Below are 26855 nucleotides of genomic sequence, written 5' to 3' on the forward strand. Positions count from 1 at the left end.
AAAATTTCTAGGATCTTGTAGTATGTTTCTGACTAAAATGACTGCATCTAAACATACCAAATAGATAAAAAGAATGTCAAAAGGCTGTATCTCCATTGCCTACATAATAAAGTCCAAATATCTTAGCATATAATTCAAGGTCCTTTGCAAAACTAACTCAATTATCTCAATACCTTTACTGTTCCTGTCCCACATCTATCCTGCATTGTGGTCCAGAGTTTTTCTAAATGTGTTCCATGGAGCTCTGGGGTCCTCTAATATAAAGCATCTAGTATCCCTAATACAAAACATCTGATATTAAACATTTTGCATGGTGAAACAAGTTTGGGAAACATTTCATACCATATCTCTAATCCACCTATTGGAAGTTCAATGATAAATGAGTACATTAGCCCAATTAGAGGCTTTGAAAAATTTGGCAGTAAGAAACCGATTTAATGTATAGTTTACTAAACTTATTTGACCAAGGAATTTTTTGGATGTCAGAATATTTATTAACATCATGAAGGACACTTGTGTTTTCCAGAATACAGTTTGCGAAATGCTGCTTAACCATCATAATGCTTGGAATTCCTTGAATGTTGCTCATGCCATTTCTGACTGGAATAATTTATTTAGAAAAAGGCCCCATCCTCAAAAAGATATTACAAGGCACTTATAAGAAGGAAGCCACAGAAGATAGGGAGGACTTGTCGAATTAATTCTGTGATTTAAACCCATGTTTATCTGCCCTCCAAGGTCTGTGATCAACTCTCTGCTATGAAGTTGGGAGCACAGTCTTTATGTACAGTTTTCTGTATTCTTTCTTTAATTTGGCTAATTTCAATCTTAAATTCTATTTCATTTTCATTTTAGTCTTTGGGATAAGGATTTTCAGAATCAAAATATATATGCAATAACTTATGTGTGGAGTGATGGAATGATATTTGAAACAAATTATTTCCATGAGATAGATAGTATTTGGTAAGTTCAAAAGTGTCACTTGTTAAGTATTGCAGGATTCCTTCAAATGAGTACCAATTATTGAAAGAGTGATACGCATTTAAATTAATAAAAATAAGATCAGAATCTTCCTTGGTGAACAGAAATGACCTCTGTTGACATATGCCTGTGTGCTTATTTAGAGAAGTAGAGAATGGGTGAAATATTTGTATTGAGTACTCATTACTTTGTTTCTATAAAGTATCCATAAATTTTGTCATTCATTCATTTATTCACTAACTTTTTCAACTTACTATTGAGAGACAATTTCCCCTGGGTTTCTCATGTTTCTGCACATCTTGTGAACAGAGGTACTGATAGCCTTTTGTTTTGATGATCTTTTCAAAGATGTTTGATAGCAAACAGAAGACAGAGATGGTATCTCCCTCTAGAGCAGAGGGCCAGTTTGTTTGCTGTCTAGTATAATAAAAATAATGTCTCCCTCTCAAGCATCTTTGGACAGGCTTCCTTGCAGCCCAGTCTTAAAAGATTGGAGTTTCCTAAGCTCAGAGTTTCTCAGCTGTGGTGCAAGCCCGTGGTGTGAGCAGCATCTACTCAGGCTGTTCTGTGTTACCCCTGTGAGACTTGAGGGATAAGGGGAACCAATATGAACATGATGCTCAAAGTGCTGACTGTGTCATGAGTAATAAAATTCTTTGTCTTTGACCCAGGAATCTCATGTCTTCTGCCAGTGTCCAAGAAACTATGGCAGACTAACTTGTCAGCTTGCAAAGCTTGGTAAAATCTCAGAGCTGTAGCAGTTCTTGATACTTGCAAAGAAGCATCCTTTTCAGGGAAATGAGTTTGGAAGGTTTTTTCCTGGGTATCATCAAGGCTTGCCTTGGATCAGGACCCCTGGTGTGTATCATTGCTGAATAATCAGAGTAGGGCATATCTGGAGGGAAAAGCACTACTGGCCTGAGGCAATTTTCAGGTGAATAGGGGCAATTGGATATTATCTAAGAGAAGCTGTCTAAGCTGGGTTCCCAGTAGACCTAAATGAATGGACAGACTAGAAAATAGGTAGCCCTCTGAGGTTAGGATGGCTCAGGTAGGCGCATAATCCCAGACAAAAGTGGTCAGAAATAGGTTGGCAGAAAGAAACCACTTCATTCTTTTCTATTCTAGAGCATGACTTTTCATACAGATTGGGCTCTTTTCCCTCCTCCAAAAGTGACCCTTAGGGTAAGACTTTGAGTTCTTAAATTCTAAGTCTTGGGATCTCCTAGCCCTCGGCATGCGAGGCCCTAGTCATTTTCACTATTACTGTTTAAGAGGAAGTGATGTTCTTTGCCTGTTGGGGAACACTGGCTGAGCCCTGAGACTTTCTTCTTTTAGGGTGTATTGGTTTTCGTGTCTGGTTGTCTAGGCTCATCTCCAGGATGATCTTTGGCTCTTGGGACCAGTCACCTTTGAGTATCAGGGTGGAAGTATGGCACTTTGGGCCTTAAGAGATCACTATGGATAAATTAAAAAAAAAAAAAAACAAGTTGACAGTGGCTTAAATAGTAACAAATTTCCAAATGATGTGTCATTCAGTTTTCTCAGTATAAACAGTTACAGTTCCCTCAGGAATTTGGAACTGTTGGCTGTGCTCTTTGTAAAAGGGAATGTGGTTAAAATAGCAGCAGTCAGTCCAAGCTGGCAAGCCAAAGCAGTGGTGGCTAAGCCTCTTTGTACTCATAAATAGACTTATAAAAATGGATATGCTGTGAAATGCAATGGCCCCGGTGTGATCACATGAAAGTTTGTGGAGAAAACTCCCCAGCTATTTCAGACTCTTAATTTTGGCCCTATTTATAGTGCCCTTCTAAATGGTTGATCAGCTATTCCATCAATGTTATTGGCAGGATCTACAAAAAGTACAAATTTTCATGACTTTAAGCGGAACATTTAGGAGCAGTTTAACTATCTTAGAAATGTATAATGCCCTATGTTGCCCTTCAGTTTGATTTTATCCTTATCTTCAGTGGGGAACATGATTTTGAAAGTTGAATTTGGAATAGAAAAGGCAAACAGGACTGGAAAAAACCCCAAGCAAAGTAAAGGTCCTGGGCCCAGAAGCAGAACTGGTTGTTGTAAACCAAGTTCAAAGGAGGTATAGAAATTGAAGGGCAGAGTTGGAGGGTAATCCAAGAGAAGCAGGTAGAATCAGATGACTTTAGGAATTCTGAACACAGCCACAACAGATTTCAAGGACAGCTTGTTAAGAGGGAAGATCCCTTGATTTGAAATGCAAGAAAGCAAAAGAAAAGTTTAGCTTGGTGGCAGAGACTGGGAAAAAAGAATATAGACAGAAGGATTATTCAGGAATATTGGCAGCTCAGGACAGGTGGGATAATTACAGCAAAACAAAGCACCAGACAATGAGTGTCTGACCAGACGATTTTAACAAAGCAAATGAGGTGAAGAAGGAGCTACTAATAACCTGCTAAACTACAATCCAGTTTGTTATGGGATTGGGTGCGACTGTGCCTGGTGATAGCTGTGATGTTAGGAATAACTGGAGCAAGAATGAGGCTGTCTGTATCTCCCTCCCTTGGCTGGAGGACAAAATTTCCTTGACTGGGAGGGTCCACCAGGCTTGCATTGGTTAAGAGCCTCTAAACCAAATCTGGGGCGAGTTTAAACATGAGTGAAGCTAAGTGCATTGATTCAGAGAGATTTGTATACACTGCCAAACTGAGGGGCCAGAAGGTATCAGAAGTTCTGGGATGGAATCAGGGGTAGCCATTCCTTCTTTCCTTCATTCATTCAGTATATATTAGGTGCCAGGCTCTATGCTAGGTTTTGAGAATACAAAGATGATAAGATATTGCCCCTGCCCTCCAATAATTTAGAGTCTTATGCGTAAACTAGAGAAGCTGATTACAATCAAGTGTGGTAAGAACCATGCTAAACATAAGCACAGGGCTCTCCAGGAGCATACATACAAGGTGGTGGTGAGGAGTGCAGTGTGTGAAAGATAGCCTCCTGGAGGAGGTGTTGATAGAACTGTTTCAAAAAGGATGAGTAGAAGATAGGCAGATAAAGGTGAAGATTGTTCTAAACTGACTATTGTGCAAATTCTGTGACTTGAGAGAGAGCATGATGCATTCAAGAGCCTTCAAGATTTCAGGGTAGGTGAAGCTGGAGAGCCATAAGGAGCATCTTGTATGTCATGATTTCTCTACAGCGGTAGGGAAACTCAAGCACTCACTTTTATGTCTCTCAGAGCAGCTCCAATCATGGGCAATAGTGGCTCTCTTAATTGTTTTTGGGCACTTCTCTAGGCCAGCTGACCCTCGCAAGATTCCTTTCTCACCATGAAAGAGTCCAAGCACTCTCTTCAAAGGCTGGGGTGGGGTGGAGAGGGAGAGTGGAAATGACCTCTTTATTGCACATAGACCCACAGGTTAAGATTCTACCACTCCCCACTCTTGAATCTTTGGAATAGTGTTACAAACCAGCATACCCAGGTAAACTCATGATGACTTTTTCCGTAAGCCCTTTCCTTAGCAGAAGGATATGGACTCATACCTTCCAAATAAGTAGCAGACTCTGGGACATGCACTTGTGACAATCTTTGGGCCTTTTTCCCCTGGGAGGTCAAGTCTATTATATCTTTTAAGTCCTATGGTCCTTGGGCTAAATTCATATTTGGTGTCTTCCTTTCTGGTTTAAAGATGTTACAGAAAATGAAAATGTCATGTTTGCTTAGAATTGCTTAGATATTATCTATGGTGATGGGTTGTTGCTATGAATATTTAAGTTGCTATGAATGCTTGAAAAGGCAGAGTGTGAGTTAAAATGAAAGTACTACAACGCTGTATTAGCCACAAGATTCTGATGGTTCTGGTGTTAGAATGCAAGTAATGAGGCTTGCCTTGCCCACCTCATGTGGTTATTTGAAAGGTTAAGTTACAGAAAGCATATGAAAATGAAAGATCATTAGGATGCTATGCAAACATAAGACATTATTAGTTGACTTGCTCCTTGTCTAGCTTTCTAAAAAAAAATTTTTTCTTCCGAAATACATCCTTTAACTAGGAATGCATTACCATATATCAGAGACATTTTAATGAAACATTGACAAATAAGTGAAAAAATGGATAAAATGCTGTCATTTAAGACTTTTTTAGTAGTGTCTCAATACATTGAATAACATTTAGGGTTCTTTTTTCTGTAAGTATTTAGGGCTCTACTTGCAGATTGACAGACATTTGATTCCGTAATTCAACACGTTTTGATGCAGGAACACATTTGAAATAGGTAGCAATTTTTTTTAAAGATAATGGCTTTAAAAGAGAGCTGTAGCTTCAATGAGAGAAGGGTGTTATAATTTCCAAGGGTGCATTAAAAAATAGGTGCAGAATTCAAACAGAAAGCAGTCCAGATCAGGATTAGTGGAAGCAGCGAGTTAGCAGAATGCCTGTTCTAATAGTTTAAATGTACAAGGAACATGAGAAGTGAGGAAACACGTGGAGATGGAGAAAGATTTGCAAGACACTTATTATCTTTCAACAAAGGGTGGTGCTCGATGCACAAGTACTGCAAAAAGGGCACAGTTCTTCCCTTTGGCAATCCTCAATATCTGGGATTAAAAGTCTGCCCCAAGCTCCTCCTATCCAGTCATCCTCCCTGCTTGCCAGGCTGTTGTAAACATCCAGAGAGAATCCTTAAGGGTTTCTTGAGAAGGAGCATCGTCTTCTCTCAGTCACTCGTAGTGTAGTAGACATTGACTGGGGCCTTGGAAACCTCCAAGATGGAATGGCTAGAGCAGAGACTTTTCCCCCCTGATTTTCCTGTCCTGACTAGAGAAGGAGTCTTGTTGGCAGCAGAGGCACCCTGCTACCCCAGTAACCTAGGCACAGGGCAGGGCAATTTTTCTTTGTCCTTCTGTGCTCCAGGAAATACATTGCTTATAGTCAATGGGGAGGACTGATCTCAGATTTATCAAGAGTATTATTTCTAATAATATTTCTGTAAGAAGGAGACTATTCAAAATGAAGTTAGTAATTTCAATGAACAAGCAGTTTCCTTCATCTTTACTTAACGATACTATATGAGTGGACCAGTGTCACACTAGTGTTTGAAAAGTAAGCAAGAAAATTTTAAAGGTCTTAACTATGTAGTCTGATGGGAATTATATCATATTAATAATATGTTAATCTGTTTTCAATGAAGTCTTTCTAATTAGTGCTCACAGATATCTAATTCTATTTATGAGGAAATAAATTTGAATACCTTTACAATACACACACAGCTACACCCCAAATACTTTTTCAAATGAAAATTCATAACTACATCATGAAAATTCTTTTAGTATATTAGTTAAGTTCTAGAACTAAAATACTGAATTCATTGTTTTCTCAAAACAATATTTAGTTTCATTAATATAGTAGCAGTGTCAGTTGCAGTAGATTACAGTAACGAAGTATCTGCTGCTTAATAATTTAAAACATGTAACTAATGAGTTTTAACTTTGTATTTTATTGTGTTATGAAAAGAGGTCAGAAACTTTCCAAAGATACTGCCTGTGTAATTTCATACTTAGCAAATCTTGTTTTGAGGCTGGTGTGATAACACATAGGCTGAACAGATATTTCTTGCTGAATGGGTGTGGTGAGATGAATATTTGCAGAGTAACTAGTTTTTTCTATAAACCCAGAGGCTTGTGTCTGCCTGTTTCTGGAAGGGTGAGTCTGAACTATTGAGTGTTTGAGTATTCTTTTCTGCTGCAGAAAGTTTCTAAAGAAGCTAATCTGACCCTAGATCATATGTAAAATGGAAAAAACAGACACACCAAAAATCCCTCCAAAACCCTAGGAGAGTAGAGTATGCATAGGATTTTAAATATATGCTAAGGAGGGGCTAGAGCTGACTGGTTTATCAAATAAATTTAGACTTTGAGATCCTTTGATCTTGTAGAACCAGAGACTGGACCTTGGGGAGTTTCTTTTTCTTAAAAAAATTTTTAAGTAAACTTAAAAAGTGAAGTAGAAGATACATACTGAGAAATGCACAAATCAAAAGTGTGTGTTAATTTATTGAGATGAATACTGAGATCATTGAATTGTAGCCCTTTGTTTCCCTAATATCAGCCTTTAAGTTTCTAAATTTCACTCCAAGCACAGTTTTAGTTGCATCTATCACATTTTGATATGCCATATTTTCTGTTATAATTTAGTTCAAAATTTTTATTGTGAGTAATTCTTTGACCAATGGGTTATTTAGAAGTGTACTGCTTTTTGTCCATACATTTGGGCCTTTTCTAGTTATTTTTTATTATTGATTTCCAGCTTTATTTCGTAAGATTAATGATATAAATACTTTGAAATTTGCTGAGACTTGGTTTATGGTTCGACACTTGGTTAATTTTGGCCAATGGTTTATGTGCACTTGAAAAAATATGCATGCTATTATATTGTATATAGCAGGTAAATGAGGCTCATTAATCATGTTGTTAAAATCTAAATCTTTTGTGTTTTTTTGCTTGTTCTTTCCTTTACTGAAGAGATGTGTTCAAATCTTCAAATCTAATTGTGATGCACCCATTTTTCCTTTGATTCTGTCAATTTTTGCTTCTTTTGAGGCTGTTATTAGTAGCACATACATTTATTAAGTCAATTTAGTGGACTGACTCTTCAATCTTTATAAAACATTCACTACCTCTAGTAATTCTTTTTTTCCTGATATTGGTGTAGCTATAGCAGCTTTTGTTTTGTTTTTGCAGCGTGTGCATTTTTCCAATATTTTGATTTTAACCCCTCTGTGTCTTTAGGTTTAAGGTAAGTCTCTTATAAGAATATATAGTTGAGTTTTATTTTTTAATCCAGTCTGATGATCTCTTTTATTTTTTTTTTTTTTTGAGGAAGATTAGCCCTGAGCTAACAGCTCCCACAAATCCTCCTCTTTTTGCTGAGGAAGACTGGCCCTGAGCTAACATCCGTGCCCATCTTCTTTTACTTTGTATGTGGGATGCCTGCCAGAGCATGGCTTGCCTAGTGGTGCCATGTCTGCACCTGGGATCTGAACCGGGGAACCCCGGACCACCACAGTGGAACGTGCGCACTTCACTGCTGCACCACCAGGCCGACCCCGGATGATCTCTTTTATGGTAGACTTTCATCCAAAATTGCTAATATTTTTGGTTTAAAATCTGTCATTTTATTATTTGTTTCCTATTTGTCCCTCTGGATTTTTTTTCCTTCCCTTTCTTGGCTCTTTTGAATTGATAAATAAATTTTATAAATCTATTTTCTCCACTATTAATTGTTGATTATATGTTATAGTATTTTCTAGTGGTTACCAGTGACATTACAACATTTATTCTTGATTTACTAAAGTCTATAAAAGTTAGCACTTTTACCACTTCCTAACAATGTCAGCACATTAGAACACCGACTCCATATACTACACTCCTGCATTTTTTCTTCTAATTTCATATATATATGTACATTTTAGCCCCCACAAGAGTATTATTGATTTTTGTCATTACAATTATTATATTTCCTTTCTATTGCTTTTAATTCTGTCTTGCACTTCTGTGTTTCTACCTGGGATTGTTTTCCTCTCTCTGAAGAGCTACCTTTAATATTCCTTTAAATCATGGTCTGCTAATGATGAATTCTCGTTTTAAAATGTCTTTATTTCTTCTTCACTTTTTTAAAAACAGCTTTACTGAGGTACAATTTACGTACCACAAAAGTCACCTTCTTCTTCACTTTATTTTTTTAAATTTATTTTCACGTGTGTGTGTGAGGAAGACTCGCCCTGGGCTAACACGCATGCCAATCCTCCTCGACTCTGTGTGTGGGATGCCTCTACAGCATGGTTGATGAGTGGAGCGGGTCTGCGCCTGGGATCCAAACCCACGAACCGAGCCTCCGAAGCGGAACGCTCTGCATAACTTCAACCACTCGGCCATGGGGCCAGCCCTGTCTTCTTCTTCACTTTGTTTTTAACTTTCTCCTTCACTTAAAGAAAATTGTGGTAAAACGCACAGTGTAAAAATTTACCATCTTAATCATTTTTAAGTGTATGGTTCAGTGGTGCTAAGGATATTAACATTGTTGTGCACTTACGCTCTAGAACTTTTTCAACTTGCAAAACTTCTCTTTTACTTTTAATGTTTATTTTGGGGAGGATATAGGCATTGTGGGAGAGGAAGGAATTTTCCTCTACCCTTCTAGGTTCTTCTGGCTAGTCTAAGAATTAAATTGACATGAGACAGATTAACAGGAGAAAATCAAATTTAATTTCATACAGAAAACCCACAGACATGAGAAAATCAGAGACTCTACATACATGAGAGGTTCAGAGACAGAAAGGTAAAATGAAGTAAATATGCCATTCTGAGCCAAGGAATGGGTAGGGGCCCGAGGCTTCAGAGGGGAGGAGGGCAACTCACAGGATGATAAAAAGAGCACATGTTTAGTAATTAGGTGATTGCCCTATCAAACAGATAGGTCATAAAAAGTTATTTCTGGTAATAGCTCTTATTATGGGCAAGACCCACAATTTAAACTCTTTAAGGGAGAGGTAAAAGTTTCTATTGAGCCCTCAGAGTCTTGATCGCCTCTAGCTCAAAACATTCCACATGCCAAAGTGGCACATCTTGGGGAGGCCCGTTCTGAACCCCTTCAACATATAGGTTGACAATTATTTTCTTTCAACATTTATGATGATAAGTCAGCTGTCAATATTATTGTTGCTTATTTGAAGGAAATGTTTTTTGTTTCTTTGCCACAAATGATACTCCATTATTTGGTTATCTGTGGATTCATTTCTTTTATGTTGTTTCTGTTTTGGCTTTTAGTTGTTGGAAATTTGGTCCTGTCTCCTGGCATGCCTAGTAATTTTTGTTTGAATAGTGGATATTAGGTATAAAAATTATAGACTGGATGATTTTATATTCCTTTCAGAGAGGATTTACTTTTCTGTTGATAGGCAGTTTGTGTAAAATTTTCTCTCTTTGATTTAATGAATGATTAAGATGATTTGTGATGGATTCAATCCATGTAAGTTCTGGCATATTGATTTGTTCTCAATCCTAGCACATAGGCTTCTGGGGTCTAATGCAAAGCCAAAGCGTTTACCTTGATGGTTCTTGAGCATCAGTTTTTATCTTTTCATCCCTATGAAAGTGTTGAAAGCTCTGAGTTTGAAGGTGGGATGCTCTGCTGGCCACTAAGCCCTGTGGTGCTTAAATATTGGCAAACTTCTCAAGGGACAAAGTGAAGGAGAATGTTGAACTCGCATCTATGTGCTTTTCTTTTCTCTGTGATGTTGGCCCTTTAAGCATTGGCTGCCTACATTGCTCTCTAGTGCCTTCGAATAGCTGATTTCTTTTATAAGATTTCATCTGGCTTAATGGTGAGAGTCTTGGTCTGATACATACCTGGAGGTGGATGTCCTCTGGAATTTCTTTAGGTTAGGTTGAAGCTAAAGTATGCAGATTCTCTTACCTGGAAATTCAAGTCTGATCAGAACTTGTAGGTGGCTGTTCATCTCTAGAATGTGCCATCACTAAGTTTTATCTCAGTGGGAAAATGGACTAAGGAAACTAAGTAGTACTTCACAGAAATAATATAAAAGTTGCCAGGAAATCTATAAACAAATGTTCAATCTCAATAAACATTAAGAAAATGGAAATTGAAACAAGAAGATGATTTTCTTACATCAGATTAAAAAAAGGATTTTCTTACTATTGATGGGAATGTAAATGAACCCAACCTACATTAACAATAATGATAACTGACACTTATTGAGCACTTCCTGTGTGTGTCATAAACTGTTTTACAGGAAGGGAAAAAACTCTCTACACCACCTAATGGAAAGCTCTGTTTTTTCCTTCTCACTACACTCATACAGAACACTTCTGTAACCAGGTGTGTGGGTTTTTTCCCACACCAACCGATTCTCTGATACCAGGTGGGTGTCCTACAATTCAGTTCAGTTCTGACACTATCTACCTAGAGTTAGCATCAGATCCCAAAAGTTAGGGCTTAGTCCCACAGATTGCCCTGACTTCAGACACTAATATCAAGTCCCAGGTTGGCACCTCTACTTCTGATGGGCTGGCTATAAATTGGAGGTTCCCATGATCCCCTCTTCAGGTTCAATAATTTGCTGGAATGGCTCACAGAACTCAGAGAAACACTTATTTACATTTACTAGTTTATTATAAATGCTGTGACAAAGGTTATAGATGAACAGCAAGATGAAGAGATACTGAGGGCGAGGCCTGGGAAGGTCTCAGGTACAGCAGATTCTGTCCCCAAGGAATTGGTGTGTGCCATCTTCCCTGCATGTGATGTGTTCACTAACCTGGAAGCTCTGGATTTTTATGGAGGCTTCATCAGTTGGGCATAATTGATCATAAACTCAATTTGCAACTCCTCTCCCCTCTCCAGAGAGTAGGAACGTGGGGGGACCTTTCATGGACTGAAAGTTCCATGCTGCTAATCACGGCTTGGTCTTTCTAGCAGCCTGCCTCCATCCAAGAGCCCACCAAGAGTCACCTCATTAGAACAAAAGATGCTTCTATTTACCCAGTAAATTCCAAAGAATTTAGGAGCTCTGTATCAGACGCTCTATCACTCAGGAAATTACAAGGATTTTAGGAGCTCTGTGTCAGAAAATGGGGTCAAAAACCAAATATTAGTAGGAGACCAACAGATATATTTCTTATTATTTCACAGCTGTTCTAAACACTTTATATACGTTATTTATTTTCATGATAATATTATAAATGAATACAATTATTATGAATCCTATTTTCAGAAGAAAAAGCTGACATTCAGAGAGTTAAACAATATGCCCAACATCACTTGGATCGTAGAGACAGCACTGAGATTAGGACCCAGGGAGCCTGATTGGAGTGTCCACCCACTTGTCCACTGATTTAGACTTCCTCTCAATTTTGCTTCTAAACTCCATCCTACAGACATGGTCACACAAACGTACAAAGGTGCATGTACAAAAAGGTTCCCTGTAATACTGCTTGTAATAGTTAAAGACTGAGAACAGACTAAATATTCATCCCCTATATGCGATTGTAAAAATAAAATCATCCATGCAAAATATCCAAACAATGGAGTTCTCTGTATCAGTTAGTAAGAATAAGGTTTAGTTAAGTTAAGTAAGAATAAGAATTGCTGACATGGAAAAATGTCCAAGGTATAGTTTTAGTAAAGAAGAAGGTAACAAGCATTTTGGTAAAAAAAAATTAAATATGTATATATAGGTATGTATGCAGATAGAAATGTCCGTATTGGTATACACCAAATTGCTAACAGTGGTTTCCTCCTGTGAGTAGGTTTGGTGGGTGGTGGTGAGGGAGGACTTTTGCGTTTTAACTTATATATGCCTTATATTATTTGTACAGTACTCTTACATACTGAATATGTATTACTTTTGTATTATTTAAAACATTTTTATTATGAAATTTTTAAATATACACAAAAGTAGAAAATAGAATAGTGAATCTCCATATATGTAATCTAGTACAACTGACAATTGTTAGGGTTTTACTTGATTTACTTCATATACTCCCTACCTCTTATTTTCTTTGCTGAAATGCCTTACAGCAAATCTCAGACAGCATACAATTTCACTCTTAACTAACTCAGTATGTGTCAATAAGAATTATAGAAATTTTATTACACAATCACAGTCCCATTATCATACCTCACAAATTGACAATAATTCCTTGGTATCATGTAACACTCAGTCTGTAATCAAATTGCTCCAATTGTCTCAAAATGTCTTTTTACAATTGGTTTGTTTAGAACAGAATTCAAGCTAGATTCTCACATTATATTTATTGTTAGAGCTTTTTTTGCCTCTTTTAGTCTAGAACAGTCTCCCTCACATATTTTTCATGGCATTGACTTTGTACAATTTCGTAATCATTAAAAGAGTTAGAACATGGATTCCCATAGCTACTTAAATTATATAGCAACACATGTCACACATTAAATCTAACAGAAGTGACACATTTTAATCCTATTTGTATTTCTTCCCCCATCATCCATCAATATTATACTTATCAGTTAACCAGTATTTATTGAATGTCTAAGATGGTTTGAGCAAAAGGCCTTTTGAGAGAATCACAGTAGAGGAGAGGAGGAATACAAAAGGAAAGAAGACAAAGTTGTCAAATTTTTTAAGCTCATTAAGCATAAGAACTGGACTAATTTTAAAGTTCTAATATTTTTGCTTTAAATTAGAAATTGGGTTAATTAATCTTATAGTTATAATGGTCACAAATGTATTTTGTGTTAAATTCTGCATGTAATGTTCTTTGATAAATCAAATCTTTTTTCTTTTCTTTCTTTTTTCTTTTTCTCCTTTGTCTCTCTCTCTTTCTTTCTCTCTTTCTTCTTTAGCTACAGTCGGAAGTCATTGGTGTGGAAGCTGATTTTTTTTATAATATGTTATAGTAAATTTTAAATACCTTTGCTTTGAAAAGATCAGAAAGTGTAAGAACTTTCAAAGAAGGGCAAGTCAACATAATTACGATCTCAGACAGAATTATTCAGGACAATTTAAAAGTATTCAATGCATAATAAATAAAGCTGTGCATCATTGTCTACAGCATCTGGGAGAGAATGACAAGATGGAATAGTATTATTCTCCCTGATCCAAGGGGACCTAATTAGCACTAATGGGGGAAAATAGCAAATGAGAGCAGGAGCTCAATATTATATCAGAGAAAATATCCTAATGGACAGATTGATCAGTTGATGGAAAATTCCCAAGAGAACTAATGTTAATGCAATTGAAATATGTAATCAAGAGGGCAGAGAACACTAGAGGAGATATAAATGTACTGTTTGTAATTCTCTCTGTAACTCTGCACAGATCAGTTCCTGTTTAGAACATTTTGTTTTTATTTTGGAAATAGATAAAAACTAGCATTGCTGTATTCTTAGTGAAGGAATATCTAGAAAGAGAGCAGAATCATGAAAACTAGATTTTGTTTTCATTTCTCTTGCTGATGTTAGAGTGTGCATTCTAGAAATTCCCAAAGGAGGCTCATATTTCAGTTATTTTCATTCACTCACTTCAATATCATAAAATTTGATTAATTACAATATTATAATGATATTACAAAAATTTGTATAGCAGCAAGATGCATTCAGTTTACCAGCAAATTGAAAATAGCTAGAAAACTGAAGTCAAGTTGATGTCTGTTTATACTAAGAATGTACTCTGTAAGCTAAATCAGTCAGTATTGATTTAACTTTGGTTCTTGATGGTAGAAATGAGTTTTCACAGCATCACTGTGCTTGCTGTGATTGATGTTGACTCAGAAGAATGAAGAAGTGAAACAAACTCTGAGTGTTCTAGCAATGTGATAATCTAGTTGCTAGCCCAACTAATCTTACTCTTCAAAATAATATGTTATTTTGTATTACTAAACTCAGAATGTAATTTTTATATTGTGCTTTCTTTCAGTATTACTTGGTGGAAAATTTGAATTTGTAGAATGAGCTGAGATACCTCAAGAACTTCACCAAAGCCCCTGGAATTCAACTTGGGAATGTTAACCAGAGGTACAATATGTAATTATTTCTACTTTGTATTAACTAAAACAATTTTTTTTTTTACTTTTAGTGAAAGAGATAAATTTAGGACTGAATAGTGTTTTAGCTGTCACAGGTTAGCAATATACCTGAGTGTGAATCATTCAGATTTACTGTGTCTGTCTTAACTTCCCTAGGTCTTCATTTTGCTCTGTGTTGTGTAGAAATGGCCAGAGCATGTAGAATTTAAAGCAAGTTTCAGAAGCAGGGTTAAGTGCCGAAAAAGTAATGGTTTGTTAATAAGAGTGAGGGTTATTGTGAAAGGTTACAAACTAATGATAAGGAAGTGCCTGCCTAATTACACTCATTGTACTTGGACTACACCCATTAGATGCATTTGTTTATTTAAACTTGCTGACCACAACCTAGGACACGTCTATGTGGATGATGCAAAATACTTTTTTATTTAAAAAATGATCATAACAGGAAGTTAATCGTGATCCTGAAATTTGTAAAATATAAAAGAAAGAAAGAAAGAAAAAAGCCTGGAAATAGAATGTGAAGTCTATCACCAAGGTAATGAATCAGTCTTGAAACATTCTACAGATGTCAAAAGAAAGTCTATATGGAAACAACAATCTTCATATTTGACAAGAATAAATTCAAATGAAAGATAATGTAGGCCTAGTGAACAGATAATTTGCTACACAGTGTTAGATTTTTCTCTCTTTCTTTGTACCATCCATGCACTATGCTTGATATTTTTTGTGTTAGAGTGTCTGATTCACAGTGTGTTGACAACTCAAAACTATAATTCAGTAATCTTTATTCTTCCATGGGCATAAAGCTATATTTCCTATAAATTCAAAGCAATTATCTCTGTAATTATAGAGTTGCACTTTATTCTTTAGCAACAACATGTATGCTAAATTATATTCATGACACAATAGCATTGCTTGTTGATATCAAAATAATACTAAACTATGAATTCCTTACGGCAGAGATGTTAATCTCTCTTATATGCCTGGTATACATATAGGACTAGCACATAGTACAGTGAGCGGCCTATAATATGGATGAGATAAAAGCGTTATCATCCTATTGCTAAGGAAATGGATTTCTTTACCACTGAATTGCTAGAATGCTAGGTATCTAGTGGCTGGTTAACACCTTCAGAGGTTGGGGTTCCTAGCACGGCCCACTGAAATGCACTGTGTTCTAGGCGTTTAATGTAAAACTCCAGGGAGAGCAGACTCCTACTCCAGGATCCCTTTGTATAGTCTTTCACAAATTTGATTAAAGCCTTTCAAGTTAAAGGGTTGTGTAATTTAATATTTCACTGCTTCAAAAAGAGTGGTAATGCAATATTTTACTGTTTCACTGTGGTAGAATAAGACTATTAGTGACAAAGTATTGTAATTCCAAATATCCATTTATTTTAAGTTTTGCAGACTGTTTAGAAGTTAGGAAGTTGATATGAATGTTAGTAATTCTTAATATTGGTGCCAAGTTTGAAACTTCAAGTGATCTTAGCCGTTCGATAATCTAGGGAAAGTATTTTGTGTGTGTTTGGTTTTGTTTCTAGTAGGATTATTGAGGTATAACTGACATACAATAAACTACAGATATTTAAAGTATAAAATTTGATAGGTTTATTTATATACCTGTGAAACTATCACCACTATCATGATAGTGCACACATTCATCACATTCAAAGTTTTTTGTGCCCCTTTAGAATCCTTCCTCTCTCCTCTTCCTCCCCACCCCATATCCCCAAGAAACCACTGATCTGTTTTCTATTACTATAAATTAGTTTGCATGTTTTAGAATTAAAATAAAAGGAATTGTGCATTATGTACTTTTTTTGTCTATCTTCTTTCACTAAGCACAATTATTTTAGATTCATCTATGTTGTGTGTATCAATAGTTCATTCATTTTTATGCTGAGAAATATTCTGTTGTAAGTATATACCACAACTTGTTTATCCATTTACCTATTGACGGTCATTTAGGTTGATTCCAGTTTGGGCCATTACAATAAAGTGGCTGTGAAACTTCTTATATAAATCTTTATATTGACATGTACTTTCATTTCTTTAGGTATATTTAGGAGTAGAATGGGGGGATCATATGGTAGGTCTGTGTTTAACTTTTCAAAAACTGCCAACCTGTTTTCCAAAGCTATTGTGCCATTTTACATTCCTACTAGCAGTGGGTGAGAATTGTAGGTGCTTGGTATCTTCACCAACATTTGGTATGGTCAGTCTTTTTAATTTTAACAGTTCTAGTAGTTGTGTAGTGATATCTCATTGTGGTTTTAATTTGCATTTACCTAATGACTAAAGATGCTGAAAATTTTTTATATCATTATTTTCCATCAATGTATCTTCTTTAGTGAAGTATCTGTTCAAATATTCTGGCCGTTTTTAAATTATTATATTATTTGTTTTTTACTGTTGAATTTTGACAATATTTTAAATATATTCTTTATATTTTCTGCAAGTGTGTGATTTTTCTTTTTTTTCTCTTAGCAGTGAGTTTTTAAGATCAGAAGTTTAAAAAATTGACAAAACCAAGCTAGTATCCAAATTATTCCAGCACAGTTTATTGAAAAGACTGTTCTTTCTTACTGAATTGCTTGTGCACATCTGTTAAAAAATCAGTTGTCCATATATGTGTCGGTCTCCTTCTAGAATCTCTATTCTGTACTATTGATCTATTTGTCTATCTTTACATCAATATCAGTGTCTTGATAATTGTAGCTTTATCAAAAATATTGAAATCAGGTAGGTAGTGTTAATCCTCCAACTTTGTTCTTTTTCAAAGTTGTTTTGGTTATTCTAAATCCTTTGCGTTTCCATATGAATTTTAGAACCTTGTCACAGAAAAATTCCTTTTTTTGATTGGAATTATGTTGAATCTATAGATCAATCTGGCAAAAGCAAACATCTTAACAATGTTGGGTTTTTCAACCTATGAAAATGACGTATCTTTAAATTTGTTTAGGTCTTCCTTAATTTCTCTGAACTATGTTCTATAGTTTTCAATGTATAAGTCTTGCACATCTTTTGTCAGATTTATCCCTAAATATTTCATCTATTTATGCTGTTATAAATGCTATTGTCTTTTCAATTTTAATCTGGTTGTTTGTTCCTGCTCTATAGAAATAAATAGATTTTTTAATGTCAATCTTATATCCCAAACCTTGTCAAACTCACTTAATAGCTTTCTTTATAATATTTTCTACATAATCAATTATATCATCTCTGAATAAAGACTGTTTTTCTTTTCCAGTATGGAGAACGTTATTTCTTTCTCTTGCCCTTTTGCACTGGCTAGAATCTCCAATATATTGCTGAGTAGAAGTGCTGAGAGTGGACACCCTTGCCTTGATCATGATCTTAGGAGAAAGCCTTCTGTCTTTTACCAAGAAGTATGATGTTGGCTGTAGGTTTTTTGTAGATATCACCTAGCAGTTTGAGGAAGTTCCCTTCTTATGTTCCTGAAATTTTATCTAGAATGGGTTTGGATTTTGTCAAATACTGCATTATTTATATGATTATATAATTTTTTTAAGCTTGTTAATACATGGTGAAATCTTTCTATGTTGCCCCAGTGTTGATGGGACAGACCACATGTCAAAACTCCTAAATTACACTGATTTTAATATAAATTTTTATAACAGAAGGATGATAAATTTCTGGAAATAAAGAGACACGCAGCATGTAATAGAGGCAAAAAAGTTATTAAGTCAGTATTAAAACATCCAGCTTTGGAGGAAAGACAACTCTTGGTTATTCCTGATGACACAAAGAAAGAGGAAAAAGGAACAAAGTAAATGCTTGTGCTGTTCAAAGCAGTTCACTTCATTCTGTTTGAATATTGGATAATCGTGTGGTTAATATTGGCCTCTAACAATAACTTAGGTGATTTGGATTTTTGCATTATATGTAGCAATCATCTCTTGAAGTTCATCTTTTAAGAGTAAATCTATAAATAGGTAAATATACCTTACCTGATGCTCTAAATAACAGATGAGAAGGAATTTCTCTAGATGATTGTGAAGAACTCATTTAACCTTCTATAGTCTCAATTCACCAGACCATTTTTAGACTTTTATTCAGCACTGGGTATATAACGATAGTTAAGGATGGCTGCCAACTTTTATTTTGGTTCTTTTTTGAGCATACTAGGGGACCCACTAGAGTTTAAGCTATATTTCCTGCTAGGGTTCAAGCATGTCCGGCTGGCTAGGTGAGTGGACCTGCCTGTGGTGGTCTATTTGCATGACTAAGTGAAGCCTCCTGGAACAGAACTCATGCTTAAGAAGGAAAAGTCAGACAGGCAAGACTTGGCTGAACAGATGCCTCTAGCATCAAAGGGAACCTTGATTTAATGTGTAGCACTTTGTCAGCCTCTCAGCAACGTTACTGATCCAGCACCACATAGGCCTTATGGAAAATAGGGGTTGAGGATAGGAGCGTCTACATAAGACGTGGGGCACTAAGCAGCTCTACTTTGGTCTCTAGGCACAAAGTCAAAAAAGGAAAGTACTCTCTCTTTTCTGGATGGAACAGGATATCTTTGACACATAGGAGTTTCCAGAGAGGTCTCCACATTTAGCATCATGAGAATTAGCATCACGAGGGCTGGCATCTGCAGGTACAAAGTCTCTGTGGCTGCTTCTTTGCAGGTAGTGGAGGCAGAACAGATTTGCTCCTGGGGACTCTTAGATAAAACTGGAGGGATTTTGAGAGAATCTGGGGATCCCAAAATTGTGGTTGGGGAGGCAAAGTCAGAAGAAATATGGGTTGTCACTATTAATGTGCCCTAATTCTATCCTCTAGGTGGGTGTTACATGGTGAGACATGGGCAACATATTCTGGTTAGGTTAATTTAAAATACTGTAGTATATTTTGAGTCCAGATAATGAGATACAAGAAAGAAAAAAAATGATAAAATCAGCTACTAATCAACATATCCTTATAAAAAGGACCTCTTGGTTGGCACAGTAATTATTTTCTTGCTATTCTTGACTATTTTTAAATGATGAAAACTTTGCTGTGGTTTCTAAGCGCTAATTAATTCTAAAGCTCTCTCGGGTCTGTAAATAGTAAAGAGTGCAGAGGATGTGATTTAAAAAAATATTATCTACTTTAAGTTCATGTGTAATGGATTATTTTTCTATTACTATGCCATTGTCATTTGTTTTTGAGAAATAAAACACAGCCACTGACTTGAAAATGGTAAACTAAAGAGATTTCATGTTAGAATATACTATTAAGGGATGGTAGTCTCTAAATGCTGTTACTCACTTCTTTGTGAATAGGTGCAATTTAATTGTCATAAACAGTGCTGGCTATGCTCCAAGCATGTGCCATCTGGATCAGGCTTTGCTTTAGTGATAATACAGAACTTAGATTTCACAAATCTTCATTCTGGTGACTCTCATGGTTGCCTCTAGTGCCCAGAGCCTGTCGCAGTAACTAAACAGGAATATGACTTCATAGAGCCTCAGATTGGCTAAGAGGGCATTCCTTCCAGATATCACAATCCCCTACAAAATAAGATTTTGTGATGTTTGGGGACATGGATATTTCTAAAATGGGTATAGTATCATTCAAAATAATAATAATAATAATGATAGTAATCAATGTATTATATAGTCATGCCTTCTTGGAATCTTCAGACAGCATTTTTCGTAGGTGAATTTATTTATTATTCAATGTCAATTGCCATTTTCTTAACACAGGTTTTTAAATTTTCTTAATTTTTCTAACAGTCTTTAGATTTCTACTTTTTACTGGCATTTTAAATTTGATTTTCTTTCTTTCTTTTTTTTTAAATAAAGTCCCATATGCAACTCTATGCTTTTTTGTTTTTAGTAAGGAAGATTGACCCTGAGCTAACATCTGTTGCCAATCTTTCTCTTATTATTATTTTTTTCTTTTCTCCCCAAAGCCCCGGTACCTAGTTGTACATCCTAGTTGTAAGTCATTCTGGTTCTTCTATGTGGGATGCTGCCACAGCATGGCTTGATGAGTGGTGTGTAGGTCCATGCCCAGGATCTGAACCCGTGAAACCTGGGCCACAGAAGCGGAACGTGTGAACTTAACTTCTCAGCCAGGGGGCCGGTCCCTAAACTTAATTTTCAATATTGAAAAAGAACAATATTTCTTTTTCTTTCCAAGCTATTATTTTTCCTTTTATTATTTTTTCTGTCATTATCTTGAAAATAGACATTTTGTTGCTTGTGCCATAGAAGAGGAACCGAAGGGACCTAGTCTGGAATGGAGAGAATATGAAGATTCTGGTAAGAAGAAAAGGGACTGAGGAAACATTTAGCAACTAAAATCCTTGGAACTGCATTAAAGGAAAGAAACACATTGAAATATAAAGAAAAAAACCTTTCTAGCCCATTTTAGCCTTATTTTAGGCTGTTCTAAACTATTAGATCATTCTTTTAGAAAAGGATTATCAAGAACTGTGAAGGGCCTGAGATTTCACCCTTTTTGCAAGCTGAGTGAGCCGGCCACAGTTTGGTGGAGACTGGTGGAAGACATGAGACTCCTGGGCCTGAGAGTAACATAAATACAGCACAGCCAGCAGGCTGAGCATCAGCACACATGTTTGTGTTTGTTCCCTTTGTCTCCAAGTTCCACAGAAACGGCACAGATTGGCCCAGATGGATGCCTTCACGCGGTGGCTGGAATTACAGGAGAGGAACGCTGATCTTAAGGAACCTGATTTTTTTGGTAATGAATAACAGGCATGCCTGTAACTTTCAAGGCTGTTTGCTGTAAACAATCCTTGAAAAATAGTTCAGAATGAACAATGGTCAGTGCCTTGTTTCACAAGAGATGTCGAATCACAAGAGACTCATGGGGAAATGTCTTCCAACAAGAATATAAAGACCTATCTCTTTCTCAAAGTCAAGAGTTGGTCCAAGTTGTGTCATTTTAAAAGCAAAACTGAGACCAATACTCTGTAGTGTGCTGACAAATGTTCAACAACTGGTTCTCTGAGACCAAAAAAAAAAAAAAAAAGTGAGAAAGAGGAAGTCCTGGTTTGCAGCATTTGCTGATTTCTATGGTGTGAAGATTCCCATCATGGCTGATTTTAAGCTACCAGTAGGACACTGCTGAACGCAGAGTTAGCAAGAGATGCACAGTAGCACACAATTGTATAGGATTTCTACCATACAGATATAACAGACACAAATAATCTCAAGAGAATGGATAATACTGAAATTTAGTAAATAATTAGGAAGTGATGAGTTTGAGTATTTATTACCTTTCAATTTAATTATAAGTTATGTAATTCACTTTTTAATAATGGCTGCCTCTACCAATTGGCTTGCAAAATTCCTGAAAATTTGACTATTGTCTCTTGCAAGCCAGTATGAGTCAGCTCCAGCACTCCACTGCCAACAATCCTCCCTGTCTGGTTAATAAAGTTCGATTAGTCTTATTCTTCAAAACCAAGTCTCTTTGTGTTGGTTCTATTAGCTCATTTAAAAATCCTTTTTCTCCTTTTATTTAAAACCAAGATGGTATTTACATAACCTGTTTATTTCTCAACGCTATCTGGAGATCTATTGTATCCAAACTTAGATTATGTTAGAAATAACAAAAAATGGATCATTTTGGGGGTTCTCTTGATGTCAATTGTCTTCAATACTATGGGTAAGTGGGACTAGAAAACTCGTTTGACTTTTTCTGGGAATTTGATGGTTTTTTTCCCCATCTTTTTCTGAATTTATACGTAGAACTACCTCTAAGTCTGCCACAAATTCTTGAGAGATTTCATTGGCTCTCAGCTAGACCAAAACCAATGCTCAGATTCCTGAGGTGACTAATTCAGATTCAGATACAACAAACACTTACTGAACACTTAGGTGCCATATACTAGGTTAACTCAATGATTTCACATATTTTGTTTAATCGTTAAACAAAAATCGTGAAGTTGATATTCATTTAATTTGATGGATGGGAAAGCTGAGATTAGTCTTGGATTCTTCATTTATATTTTGAGAAGGGAATGTTGTTATTATACGCCCCTCCTTCCTCATGGTCAGTACACAGTCATTAATTATCAAATGTTTCCACAATATTTCTTAGTAGGCAATCTTGACAAGGTAAATAAGACTGCCTGAAGGGCTCTGAGAGGGGAATTCCAGCTTCTGTGTGATTGGTTGTACATTTTTGGCTATAACAATAATCCAGAATGAAATCGTGGGCCACACATTACTAAGCTATGCAGGAACATTTGAAATGAAGGCAGTCAAATAGTATATTTATCAAATAGAAACTGTGAGTCAGTTTCAGGAAAAGTCACTATCAGTGCCATCTTCAAAATGGTGCTTGGAGCTATCTATGTGGACTGATGAATTTTTTTCAGGTGATTTAAACTCAGATTATTAAAAAAAAATCAGTGGCCAGCCCAGTGTTGGAGTGGTTGGGTTACCCAAGCTCCACTTAGGTGGCCTGGGGTACACCAGTTTAGATCCTGGGTGGGGACATACGCACCATCAAGCCTTGGTGTGGCAGGTGTCCCACGTATAAAATAGAGGAAGATGGGCACAGATGTTAGCTCAGGGCCAATCTTCCTCAGCAAAAAGAGGAGGATTGGTGGCGGATGTTAGCTCAGGGCTAATCTTCCTCAAAAAAAAAAAAAATCAAAGTTTTTGTAGGTGATTATTTTATCTCAGTGGAATATCTTCTCTCTCAAGAAAGAGGAAAAGACCATAAGCAAACTAATAAAGACTTTAGGTTAAATATAGCTGCAGTGACTTGTCTAAAAGAAAATACACTGACAACTTTATTTGATAAACCTAAAATAGATGAGAAAAATCAGCTATTCACAAGGTTTGGTTTGTTGTACTACTATCACCTATCTTATCAAGCAGAAAATAAATTGATCTCTTTCCACAAGTAATAAAAATGCTGCAGTTGCATAATATGAGTCTAGGCATAGACCAGCAAGCTTTTGCTTAATTTGTGGGTACATAGAAATCACCATTTTGGTGGATTTATTTCACATCCATCATTTTAGTGGATACATTCTTAATGATTGTGTCATCTGGGGATAGAGATTAAAACCCTGTAGAAGGCAACTGAATATCTGATATACACAATTATTATTAATTATAGTAATTAATATTTATTTCAAGTTTAATGTGTCAGGTATAGTGCTAAGTACGTTAGATGCATTATGTTAATTTAATTTGGGTCCATATAATCATTGTTCAGTATATATATGAAGTTCATTCAGTCTCTATATCAGTGATATTTTAACCTCTTTTGGGTTGTGGACTCTTGATAAGTTGCTTAAAGCTATGGACCCACTTAAGGAAAGAAGCAAATATATACCTGAACACAAATGTTTGCATATGATTTTAGGGACCTATGGATCTCCTGAAGCCAATTCCTAGATTCCTACCATATGAATCCCTGCTGTAGTATAATGTTTATAGAATGTGATTGCAATAACATTGTTTCCAAACTCTGAGTTACTTATTTTAATCAGTATTTGACAGCATAGAATTTCAAGGATAGAATTTTGATGACCCTATTAAGTAAGTTATATTGTATAAAGAGCGTATTCTTATCCTGAGGAAATAATGCGAAAACACAGTGTAGCCAAGAGTGCCAATTGAAGAATAATTTGTATTAGGGTAAAACTGGAGACATCATTCAATATTCAGTAATTTAGTATAGGTTAGACAGATTATGATACAACAAAATGTCATGAATCCATTTGTAATGAAGATGTATATTGATATTTAGTGTTTATGACATATCACTGTGTCAAAAAGTGGGCTTCTAAACAGCATATATACTATGTTTTGAAAAAAGATAACTATGGAAAAAATCTGGGAAAGTCCTTAGTTTGGTTCTTAAAACATTCAAGCCTGCCTAAATAAAAAGATAGCATTGATGGATTACATAAGAAATTTCAAAGGAAATCTGGGAATCCAGGAGTTCATGTCATTGTACAGCTGGCATTGTGAAGTCTGGAGCTAGGGGTAGTTCTGGATTTAAGAAGGCTCTAGAGGATCAGAATTGAGAGCCTTCCCTCCAATACTCCCCTTGAACATGACTAAGTCACATTGTGACTTTCAGCTTCTTTCTGTTTCACTTTCAGCTGGCATACTCATAATATCCCCTCCTTGTAAATTTAACTTGCCCAAAGCACATTTTGGTGTCTCCAATTCATGACATTTTTGTTTCAGATCCTATTGCTAACTGTTTTTAGTTTAAATTATCAAGATAGAGCCTATTGCTTGGCTTATTTTGTTGGTCTAGATTTGTTTCTGGACAACCTGTTGTTTAGTTCCTTTAGGGAGATGTTTACTTACAGCTGGGGTCATGGGCTGGGGTGGTAAGTTTTATATGGTAGAAGGGTGTGGGTAGGGTAATTTCATTTAGAATCACCTGGACAGATAGGCAGCATAAAGTAATTCTAATAAGGAAAGTTTAGACACCAGACAATTAATGTTGGCTATCTCTGGGTAGCAGGATTATAAATGATTTGAAAAACATATATGCTTCTTTTTGTGTTTCTCTGTTTTCTAATTTTTCTGCAATGATTATGTATGACTTGAGAAATAAGGAAATAATATCACTACAATGTGATTTGTACTTTTTCCTCTGTAGTTTTTAGTTTTGATATAATTCCATTTGGTAGAGAATTTTCGTATTCTAGCAATGTGATGTTGCTTTGGAAAAGATGAAATGTACTTGCAAAACAAGAAGAAAATTAAACACGTGTTTGTATTTTAACCAATCAGAGCCAGTACTCGGTACCATTTTGAATTGTTTAGCTTTATAGCAAGGCATGTGCTAGGGCTGGAGTGATACAGAGATAATATACTCTAAGACAAGGCCTTTGACTTCAAGTTCAGTTCAGTAAATCTTTATTGAGTACTTTAATATACAATAGGGATCCAGAGATGATAAGATACAATCAGTGCCTCCTCACAGACCTAGCAATCCAGTTAATTATAGGAAAAGGAAAATAAAATTAATAATGCAAGGCAATATTTGTGAAGGGTCAAATGACTGACCTGAGAGTTCAGAGGAGTGAGAAATAATTTCAAGTTGGGATGAATAAAAAAGGCCTTAGGGGAGATGTGGGATTTGAATTGGTCTTATTGCCTAGGGAATGCTTGGGTAAATGGGGGATGATAGAGGGCATTACTGGATTGGGGGAATAGCTAGCAAAAGGTGAATATGTAGGAAGGCATGAGGCATGTTTGGGAGATGTGAGTAAATGTGTTTAGTGAGCTCATTGTAGAGTAGTGGCAGATAAGGTTGGGTTAGTTAAGCAGAGATGAGACTTTTACTGAAAGCTTTTCTAATATGCTTTCATAAAATGCTTTTGAGCTAGTTTTTTTTTTTAAGTTTCAAATTTATTAACTATTTAGGCTGACCAGCTAGGCTGTAGCTGATAAGAGGATGGTAGTCACTTGTCCTATGCTGCCTTTCAACCTTCTCTCACTTACCAACCCAGAGTCTTAGAATCCTCTGTCATGAATGAGAGCCCAAAGACCTTAATCTAACACTGGCTTTCTTTGGTTTTCCTGACATTCTGATCTAGAAATCATGTTATTTTGAAAACTTATTTGGAGTTTTACTTTAATTTAGGCTCTGAATCTAGTCATGCCTCTGTTGGCTGTTTTCCACACTGTTTACTTCTCTCTTTGTAAGAAGTATCTGGATATCTTCTACTGGATATCTGGATATCCTGATTCAGATTATTGGACTTAACCTAGAGTGTTTTACTATAGTACTGATTTTTGATTCCCAATTCGAAAGTCTTTGTTCCAGATCCCAGTCCAGGGTATCAGTTACAATTTTTGATGGAGGCAAATTTGGTATAAAATGGAATCCCCTCTATCCTATCTCAGACAATTTATTGGATGAAGCATAAAAAGTAGTGTTTGCGTTTAAATAAATTAGCGCACAGAAAGATAATTTCATAGCATAGGCCTCCAGGGCAGTGATATACTGATATCCATTTCATACACTTGTTTATAAATTCGATGCATGTTTATCATTGGTTGTGATTAAAAACCACAAAATCGGTTTTACAAATGTTTCTAAACATTTTTACCTACTCTCCTTGATAATCCTCATCAACTCCTATCATCTTCAAAAGAAGATGTTGATGATGATTATCACTATTCAAAATAAATATTTTTAAAGCAGCATATTTGAACTGTGTTCACACAACACTAAATTATTCTGAAGATATGGTTACTGGGTGTGAGTGGGATAGTGGGGAGAGAACACTGATCCAATAATGAATTTAATTCCTTGGTCCGTTTCCCATTATGGCTGTCCCAGCCCCATTCAG

At 36.0% G+C, this 26855-nt stretch overlaps 1 protein-coding gene across 1 annotated transcript in view; it reads left to right on the forward strand.

Moving 5' to 3' along the window:
- The window catches only part of SCEL (sciellin), a 273404-nt gene that overhangs the window by 46631 nt on the left and 199918 nt on the right, over positions 1 to 26855 (forward strand). Inside the window, exon 2 of the mRNA XM_070520021.1 lies at positions 14428 to 14525. The gene's annotated coding sequence lies outside the window, so the exon portion shown is untranslated. The remainder of the gene's footprint in view (positions 1 to 14427; positions 14526 to 26855) is intronic.

The sequence above is a fragment of the Equus asinus genome, chromosome 11 (genome assembly GCF_041296235.1).
Source record: "Equus asinus isolate D_3611 breed Donkey chromosome 11, EquAss-T2T_v2, whole genome shotgun sequence".
NCBI lineage: Eukaryota > Metazoa > Chordata > Mammalia > Perissodactyla > Equidae > Equus > Equus asinus.